Raw genomic sequence first — 10,000 nt, forward strand, 5'->3', positions numbered from 1 at the left:
GGGCTTAGACATGGAATGAGCTCCGTATGCCTAAGTCAACCCACGGAACGAGCGTGCGGGCGCTCAGCCGGCCGGAGAGGCAGGATGCGCAAGCCGGGGATCGATCGGGTGCTAGGTGGGTTTAGGCACATCTTCAAATTTCTGTCGTGCCAATGCCATTTTTATGGCTTGTAAATTCATACAATGGTCCCCTAAGCCTTCACGTGAAGTTTCGTTGCAAGATGACTCGTTTTCTATTTTTCACGATTTTCGAAACTTTTTGCGGTTCGGGATTTTTTAGAATTTTTTTAGAAGGAGTTTTGGCCCCAAATTTTGTGGACGTGATCCTTCTATTTTTGTTGGCATGCACAAAAAAATTCAGCTAAAAACTCGAACCGGAGAAGATTTCGTGACCGTTTGAAAAAAGTGTCCCCATTTCAGACACTTTAACGGCTACTGGCAGCAAACCTGTAAAATCTCAAACGCTCTTTAAGGGGGTGTGAGTTCTCAGAGGTTTGATGAGGGATAGGGGGCCAACACAAGGGCCAAGTACCAGCACCCATCGCACGTCATGTGCGCACACCCCCCCGGCCCCCCTCCCAATCGCCGGAACCCCAATGCCGCCGGTCAGGTTCTCCGGCGGTACTCCGGCGATGCTCCGGCGATGCTGTCCCGAGTGAAAAAAATGCGGCACCAGCACATGCTGGAGCCAAGCATGGGCACCGTGGCTCAAAATCGAACTTCGGCCAAGGCCTCGACCATCAATGGCACATGATGACGCATGGTGATGGCACATGCATCGACCATCATCGGCATAGGCTGCCCTTCGGTACGGGCACTTGCCTCGACCGCCATCGGCACAAGCTGGGCCCTGGTGTGGGTTGTTGCCTCGATCACCAGCGGCACATGCTGAGCCTTGGTGCGGGCGGTTGCCTCGAGCACCATCGGCAGACCCTGGGCCCTGGTGCGGCCGGTTGCCCCGATAACCATCGGCACACGCTGCGCCCTCGAGCGGCCGGTTGCCTCGATCACCATCGGCAAAAGCTGGGCCCTGGTGCGGGCGCTTGCCTCGACCACCATCGGCACACGCTGGGCACTGCCATCGGCACACGCTGGGCCCTGGTGCGGGCGCTTGCCTCGATCACCATCGGCACACGCTGGGCCCTGGTACGGGCGCTTGCCTCGACCACCATCGGCACACGCTCGGCCCTGGTGCGGTCGGTTGCCTCGAGCACCATCGGCACACGCTGGGCCCTGGTGCGGGCGCTTGCCTCGACCACCATCGGCACACGCTGGGCCCTGGTGCGGGCGCTTGCCTCGACCACCATCGGCACACGCTGGGCCCTGGTGCGGCAGGTTGCCTCGAGCACCATCGGCACACGCTGGGCCCTGGTGCGGTCGGTTGCCTCGACCACCATCGGCACACGCTGGGCCCTGGTGCGGGCGCTTGCCTCGACCACCATCGGCACACGCTCCGCCCTGGTGCGGCAGGTTGCCTCGAGCACCATCGGCACACGCTGGGCCCTGGTGCGGGCGGTTGCCTCGACCACCATCGGCACACGCTGGGCCCTGGTGCGGCAGCTTGCCTCGAGCACCATCGGCACACGCTCGGCCCTGGTGCGGTCGGTTGCCTCGACCACCATCGGCACACGCTGGGCCCTGGTGCGGCAGGTTGCCTCGACCACCATCGGCAGCCTCGACCACCATCGGCACACGCTGGGCCCTGGTGCGGGCGGTTGCCTCGACCACCATCGGCACACGCTCCGCCCTGGTGCGGTCGGTTGCCTCGAGCACCATCGGCACACGCTGGGCCCTGGTGCGGCAGGTTGCCTCGACCACCATCGGCACACGCTGGGCCCCGGTGCGGGCGGTTGCCTCGACCACCATCGGCACACGCTGGGCCCCGGTGCGGGCGGTTGCCTCGACCACCATCGGCACACGCTGGGCCCCGGTGCGGGCGCTTGCCTCGACCACCATCGGCACACGCTGGGCCCTGGTGCGGCAGGTTGCCTCGACCACCATCGGCACACGCTGGGCCCTGGTGCGGGCGCTTGCCTCGAGCACCATCGGCACACGCTCGGCCCTGGTGCGGTCGGTTGCCTCGAGCACCATCGGCACACGCTGGGCCCTGGTGCGGCAGGTTGCCTCGACCACCATCGGCACACGCTGGGCCCTGGTGCGGGCGCTTGCCTCGACCACCATCGGCACACGCTCGGCCCTGGTGCGGTCGGTTGCCTCGAGCACCATCGGCACACGCTGGGCCCTGGTGCGGCAGGTTGCCTCGACCACCATCGGCACACGCTGGGCCCTGGTGCGGGCGGTTGCCTCGACCACCATCGGCACACGCTGGGCCCTGGTGCGGGCGCTTGCCTCGAGCACCATCCGCACACGCTGGGCCCTGGTGCGGCAGGTTGCCTCGAGCACCATCGGCACACGCTGGGCCCTGGTGCGGGAGCTTGCCTCGAGCGCCATCGGCACACGCTGGGCCCTGGTGCGGCAGGTTGCCTCGAGCACCATCGGCACACGCTGGGCCCTGGTGCGGTCGGTTGCCTCGAGCGCCATCGGCACACGCTGGGCGCTGGTGCGGGCGCTTGCCTCGACCAGCATCGGCACACGCTGGGCCCTGGTGCGGCAGGTTGCCTCGATCACCATCGGCACACGCTGGTGTCACGCCCTGGGCGGGCGCGCCAGGCACATCAGCCAGACCAGCAGGCGAGCCAGCAGCTAAGGCCCGCAGACCAGGCGTGCTGGCGGGTATCAGTGCGCAAAGCCTATCAAACGAGCTCCAAACGCCCGCCCATCTTGCAGGCCAACTCATGAGACCAAGGCCTGGCATTTGGGCTGCCCGCACCACATCCAGAAGGGCCCGAGGTGCTGGATACGCAAGGGAAGCTTCTGGAACCAGGCAGGATCAGCATCAGCATCCTGGCAGATTTGGTTGACCCTGAAAATCAGGAACCAGCATCTTGATTAAATGTAATCCCATGATTGTAGCCTTTATTTTAGGGATTTGCCATTAAGTTGTAGCTGGAGCCTCAACTATAAATAGAGGGCTGCTCCACCCTCATTTGTACACCATCAAACACTTCTGTTTCAGTGAATACAAGAGCATTTCCAGAATTCTGTTTTTCTGTCCTGTTTCTCTTTAACTTGCGTAATCAGCCCTTCCCTTTGTTCTAGTGCCCGCACGCTTGTGTTTTAGGCTGACTTAGGCATCAAGGACGAGATTCCAAGCCTAAGGCCGCACGGATTCTGAGTCTAAGGTCGGAGCCCGTGACAGTTGGTATCAGAGCGAGTTCGATTCTGTGTGTTTGTGTTGTGCAGGTTAGATCGTGATTGAGGAGATGGCATCCCAAAGCGACGTTGCTAGCCAACAACCAGAGGCCCAGGAGCATGGGCGAGGAAGAGGCAAGAAAGCTTGTTCTAGAGATATCTGGTCTACCATGGACGGTAGGCTGGCCAAGGTGGAGGTGACCATAGGCGACATGGGGGAGAAGCTGGAGGAAGTAGAAACTCACATTGCATCGCTAGACTCCATGGGGGAGGAGATCCAAAGTGAGCTAGCAGCTGCTCTCAACAATGGCCTGGATGAGATCACCCGAAAGAATGAATCCTTGGAGGCGGAAGTTCTGACTTTGCGAGATGGCATGGAGGCCATGCGCAATGGCATGGAGGCCATGCGCCAGCGGATGGAGGAGCTTACCAGTGAGCTCGTTACTTGCAAGACTGCCATTGGGAATGGCATGTTTGCTGGAGTGTCCAGATCCAGATTGGATGTCCCCAAGCCTAAGGAGTTCAAGGGGACTAGGGCGGCTAAGGAAGTAGACAACTACCTTTGGGGTATGGAGCAGTACTTCCAGGCCATGGGCATGCAAGACGAGGCGATAAAGGTAAGCACCGCTGCTATGTATCTCACTGATGTAGCCTTATTGTGGTGGAGGCGCAGGTGTGATGATGTCAGGCGTGGGAACGCCAAGATTGGAACCTGGACAGAGTTCCAAAAGGAGTTCAGAGAACAATTTTACCCGGAGTATGCCGATGATGAGGCACGGGCAAAGTTGCGCAGGTTGAGCCAGCAAGGGAACATAAGAGAGTATGTTCAAAAATTCTCTGAACTGATGCTACAGATCTCGGATCTAGGCGAGAAGGACGCATTCTTTGCTTTCATGGATGGGCTGAAGCCGTGGGTGAAGCATGAGCTACAAAGGAGGGGAGTTCATGACTTGGCTAAAGCCATGACCACTGCCGAGGCGTTGATAGAGTTCAAGCCTCTGAACAAGTTCGAGTCTACCAAGCCCAAGGGTAAGGGCAGGGACGATAGGGACCGGAAGAAGCAGTCCAATGGGAAGGACCGTGACCGGGAGTCCAAGGATGGAGACCGAGACCGTTCAACCAAGGATGGCGAGAGGAAGCCATCAGCAGGCAAGTGGAAAGCAAAGGGGGACCGAGAACCACTAGCATGCTACCTATGTGGAGGGAGCCACATAGCGCGCAATTGCCCGCAGAAGGGCAAGCTGGCTGCTGTAGACAGGGAGTCTGACGAGGAGCCAGAGTCAGGGGCAGCAAAGCTTGGGTCGTTGGTGCTCAATGCTGTCCAGAGTAAGGGGAGCCGCAAGCCAAAGGGCTTGATGTTTGCGGATCTGATGGTTGCGGGTCAGAAGGTGAGCGCACTGGTGGACACAGGTGCCTCACATCTTTTTATTTCAGGTGATGGAGCCCGGAAGCTCGGACTAAAGGTGCAGAAAGGGACTGGTACCATTAAGACGGTGAACTCCAAGGAAGTTCCAGCCATTGGAGTAGCACGGGGAGTGGAGTTGCAGCTTGGAGATTGGAAAGGCAAGGAGACCATTGAGGTAATACCCCTTGACGACTATGAGTTTGTGATTGGGTTGGATTTCCTTGTTCGGATTAACGCCCTCCTTGTGCCTTTTGCCGATTGTGTTTGCATCTTGGATGCACGGTGCCAATGCCTAGTACCATTGAGAAGAGGGTCTGGAGTTGGGTCGAGGGTGGTGTCAGCCATCCAATTTGCCAAGGCGGTAAGCAGACAAGAAGACACCTTCTTGGCAGCCCTGAAATATGATGAGCCAAGGGAGAAGGAGACCGAGTCACCCTTGGAGGTGCTAAAGGTGCTAAAGACCTTTAGTGATGTGATGCCCGCAAAGCTGCCTAGCAAGCTACCACCTAAGAGGGAGGTGGACCACAAGATCGAGCTGGTGTCCGAGGCCAAGCCACCAGCCAGAGCCCCTTACCGAATGTCTCCACCAGAGTTGGAGGAGTTGAGGAAGCAGCTCAAGGAGTTAGTTGATGCTGGCTTCATCAGGCCATCGAAAGCACCCTATGGTGCACCGGTTCTATTCCAGCGCAAGCATGATGGGTCGTTGCGGCTGTGCATAGACTACCGGGCTTTGAACAAGCTGACCATCAAGAACAAGTACCCCATCCCACTCATTGCGGACTTGTTCGATCAACTTGGGAGCGCAAGGTGGTTCACCAAGCTGGATTTGAGGTCAGGCTATTATCAAGTTAGGATCGCGGAGGGAGATGAGCAAAAGACAGCATGTGTCACGCGGTATGGTTCGTATGAGTTCTTGGTGATGCCTTTCGGACTCACGAATGCCCCAGCAACATTCTGCACCCTTATGAACAAGGTACTTCAGTCATTCCTTGATCGGTTTGTTGTGGTTTATTTGGATGACATTGTGATCTACAGCCAGACTTTGGGAGAGCATGTAGACCACTTGAGACAGGTGTTCGAGGTGTTGCGGGCGCACAAGCTGTTTGTCAAGAGGGAGAAGTGCTCATTCGCCCAGCAGGAGATCCCATTCCTAGGCCACATAGTGGGAGGTGGCAGGATACGCATGGATGAAGGCAAGATAGACGCCATCCTGGAGTGGCAACCGCCAGCCAAGGTCACTGAGTTGAGATCGTTCCTTGGGCTGGTTAACTACTACAGGCGCTTCATCAAAGGTCACTCAGCAATAGCCACGCCATTGACTGACTTGCTCAAGAAAGGGAGAGCATGGGAGTGGAGCGCAGGGTGCCAGGAAGCCTTTGACAGGTTGAAGCGGGCTGTGACCGAGGAGCCAGTCTTGGCCTTGCCAGACCATGCCAAACCGTATGAGGTGCATACGGATGCATCAGACTTTGCCATAGGGGGCATGTTGATGCAAGAGGGACGTCCAGTCGCGTTTGAGAGCAGGAAGCTGAACGAGACTGAACGCAAGTACACGGTCCAAGAGAAGGAGATGACTGCAGTGGTGCACTGCTTGCGCACTTGGCGCCATTACCTGTTGGGGTCGAGGTTCGTGGTGAGAACGGACAATGTGGCGACCAGCTACTTCCAGACGCAGAAGAAGCTGTCCCCCAAGCAGGCGAGATGGCAAGATTTTCTTGCAGAATTTGATTTCCAGATGGAGTACAAGCCAGGACGGGCGAACCTAGTGGCAGACGCCCTGAGCAGGAAGGCTAACCTTGCTGCCATTAGCCAACCAGAGGGGTCACTGGTGCCGCGCATCAAGGAGGGACTTGCGCATGATCCTACAGCCAAGGCTCTGATGGAGTACGCCCAGCAAGGTAAGACTAGGCGGTTTTGGTTGCAGGATGGGTTGCTGTACACCAGGGGCAGTAGACTGTTTGTGCCGCAGCACGGGAAGCTCCGCAAGGAAGTTTTGCAAGAGTGTCATGATTCAAGGTGGGCTGGACACCCAGGAGTGAGCCGCACCTTGGCGCTGATCGAGGACCGGTACTACTGGCCGCACATGAGGGACGATGTGGAGGCCTATGTGAAGACTTGTCTTGTGTGCCAACAGGACAAGGTGGAGCTCAAGAAACCAGGGGGTCTCTTGGAGCCATTGCCAGTGCCAGAGCGACCATGGGAGAGTGTTTCTCTGGACTTTATAGTCGGTCTACCCAAGACAGAGGGGTTTGGAAGCATCATGGTAGTGGTGGACAGGTTTTCCAAATATGGAATCTTCATTCCAGCAACCAAGGAGTGCCCAGCCGAGGAGGCAGCTCGATTGTTCCTGAAGAACATGGTGAAGTACTGGGGAGTGCCGAGGACCATTGTTAGTGATCGGGACGGGCGTTTCACGGGCAGGTTCTGGACTGAGTTGTTCAAGCTGTTGGGGTCAGACTTGAACTTTTCCACCAGCATGCATCCGCAGACCGATGGGCAGACAGAACGTGTGAACGGACTACTGGAGGTCTACCTCAGGCACTATGTGAGTGCCACACAAAGGGACTGGCCAAAGCTACTAGATATTGCGCAGTTTTCCTACAACTTGCAACGGAGCGAGGCAACGAACCAGAGCCCATTTGAGGTTGTGACAGGGCAACAACCACTAACACCCGGTTCGATTGCTGCAGGTTATACAGGGCCGAATCCAGCAGCATACAAGTTTGCCAAGGCATGGCAGGAGCAAGCTGACTTGGCCAGAGTTTGTCTACACAAGGCGGCCAAGAGGTCGAAGAAGTGGGCAGACCAGAAGAGGCGGGATGTGCAGTTCCAGGTTGGAGACTTGGTGTTGGTGAAGCTGCATCCCATTGTGCGCCACAGGGGGCTGCACAAAGGCCTAGTCCGGAGGTATGAGGGACCTTTCCGAGTAGTCAAGAGAGTAGGCAAGGTTGCCTACAAGCTGGATATGCCACCCAAGCCGAGGGTACACCCGGTGTTCCATGTGAGCATGCTCAAGCCGTTCCATGAGGATGAGGGAGATCCAGGACGGGCAGAGTCAAAGCGTGCACCGTTGGGAGCAAGGGCCTCATATGAGAAGGAGGTCCACAGCATTATGGCTGACCGGGAAGTGAGACGGAAGAACTATCAACCAAGACATGAGTACTTGGTGCGCTGGAAGGGACTTCCAGACAGTGAGGCGAGCTGGGAACCAGCAGAGGACTTATGGCAGTTCGGGGACCAGATCAGGCAGTACCATGCAGAAGACGCAACGAGGGCGTTGCGCAATCAGGTGGGGGAGAATGTCACGCCCTGGGCGGGCGCGCCAGGCACATCAGCCAGACCAGCAGGCGAGCCAGCAGCTAAGGCCCGCAGACCAGGCGTGCTGGCGGGTATCAGTGCGCAAAGCCTATCAAACGAGCTCCAAACGCCCGCCCATCTTGCAGGCCAACTCATGAGACCAAGGCCTGGCATTTGGGCTGCCCGCACCACATCCAGAAGGGCCCGAGGTGCTGGATACGCAAGGGAAGCTTCTGGAACCAGGCAGGATCAGCATCAGCATCCTGGCAGATTTGGTTGACCCTGAAAATCAGGAACCAGCATCTTGATTAAATGTAATCCCATGATTGTAGCCTTTATTTTAGGGATTTGCCATTAAGTTGTAGCTGGAGCCTCAACTATAAATAGAGGGCTGCTCCACCCTCATTTGTACACCATCAAACACTTCTGTTTCAGTGAATACAAGAGCATTTCCAGAATTCTGTTTTTCTGTCCTGTTTCTCTTTAACTTGCGTAATCAGCCCTTCCCTTTGTTCTAGTGCCCGCACGCTTGTGTTTTAGGCTGACTTAGGCATCAAGGACGAGATTCCAAGCCTAAGGCCGCACGGATTCTGAGTCTAAGGTCGGAGCCCGTGACACTGGGCCCTGGTGCGACAGGTTGCCTCGAGCACCATTGGCACACTATCGGCCCTGGTGCGGGCGGTTGCCTCGACCACCGTCGGCACACGCTGGGCCCTGGTGCGGGCGCTTGCCTCGAGCACCATCGGCACACGCTGGGCCCTGGTGCGGGCGGTTGCCTCGAGCACCATCGGCACACGCTGGGCCCTGGTGGGTTTAGGCACATCTTCAAATTTCTGCCGTGCCAATGCCATTTTTATGGCTTGTAAATTCATACAATGGTCCCCTAAGCCTTCACGTGAAGTTTCGTTGGAAGATGACTCGTTTTCTATTTTTCATGATTTTCGAAACTTTTTGCGGTTCGGGATTTTTTAAAATTTTTTTATAAGGATTTTTGGCCCCAAATTTTGTAGGCATGATCCTTCTATTTTTGTTGGCATGCACAAAAAAATTCAGCTAAAAACTCGAAGTAGAGAAGATTTTGTGACCGTTTGAAAAAAGTGTCCCCATTTCAGACACTTTAACGGCTACTGGTAGCAAACCTGTAAAATCTCAAATGCTCTTTAAGGGGGTGTGAATTCTCAGAGGTTTGATGAGGGATAGGGGGCCAACACAAGGCCAAGTACCAGCACCCATCGCACATCATGTGCGCACACCCCCCCGGCCCCCCTCCCAATCGCCGGAACCCCAATGCCGCCGGTCAGGTTCTCCGGCGGTACTCCGGCGATGCTCCGGCGATGCTGTCCCGAGTGAAAAAAATGCGGCACCAGCACATGCTGGAGCCAAGCATGGGCACCGTGGCTCAAAATCGAACTTCGGCCAAGGCCTCGACCATCAATGGCACATGATGGCGCATGGTGATGGCACATGCATCGACCATCATCGGCATAGGCTGCCCTTCGGTACGGGCACTTGCCTCGACCGCCATCGGCACAAGCTGGGCCCTGGTGTGGGTTGTTGCCTCGATCACAATCGGCACATGCTGAGCCTTGGTGCGGGCGGTTGCCTCGAGCACCATCGGCAGACCCTGGGCCCTGGTGCGGCCGGTTGCCCCGATAACCATCGGCACACGCTGGGCCCTGGGGCGGGCGCTTGCCCCCAGCACCATCGGCACACGCTGGGCCCTGGGGCGGGCGCTTGCCCCCAGCACCATCGGCACACGCTGGGCCCTGGGGCGGGCGCTTGCCCCCAGCACCATCGGCACACGCTGGGCCCTGGTGCGGGCGGTTCCCTCGACCACCATCGGCACACGTTGGGCCCTGGTCCGGGCGGTTACCCCCAGCACCATCGGCACACGCTGGGCCCTGGTGCGGGCGCTTGCCCCCAGCACCATCGGCACACGCTGGGCCCTGGTGCGGGCGGTTGCCCCCAGCACCATCGGCACACGCAGGGCCCTGGTGCGGGCGGTTGCCCCGAACACCATCCGCACAAGCCGGCCCTTGGTGCGGG

This window comes from Durio zibethinus, unplaced genomic scaffold, assembly GCF_047325235.1.
Source record: "Durio zibethinus cultivar Kanyao isolate XHJ-2024 unplaced genomic scaffold, ASM4732523v1 HiC_scaffold_53, whole genome shotgun sequence".
In the NCBI taxonomy this organism is placed as follows: Eukaryota; Viridiplantae; Streptophyta; class Magnoliopsida; order Malvales; family Malvaceae; genus Durio; species Durio zibethinus.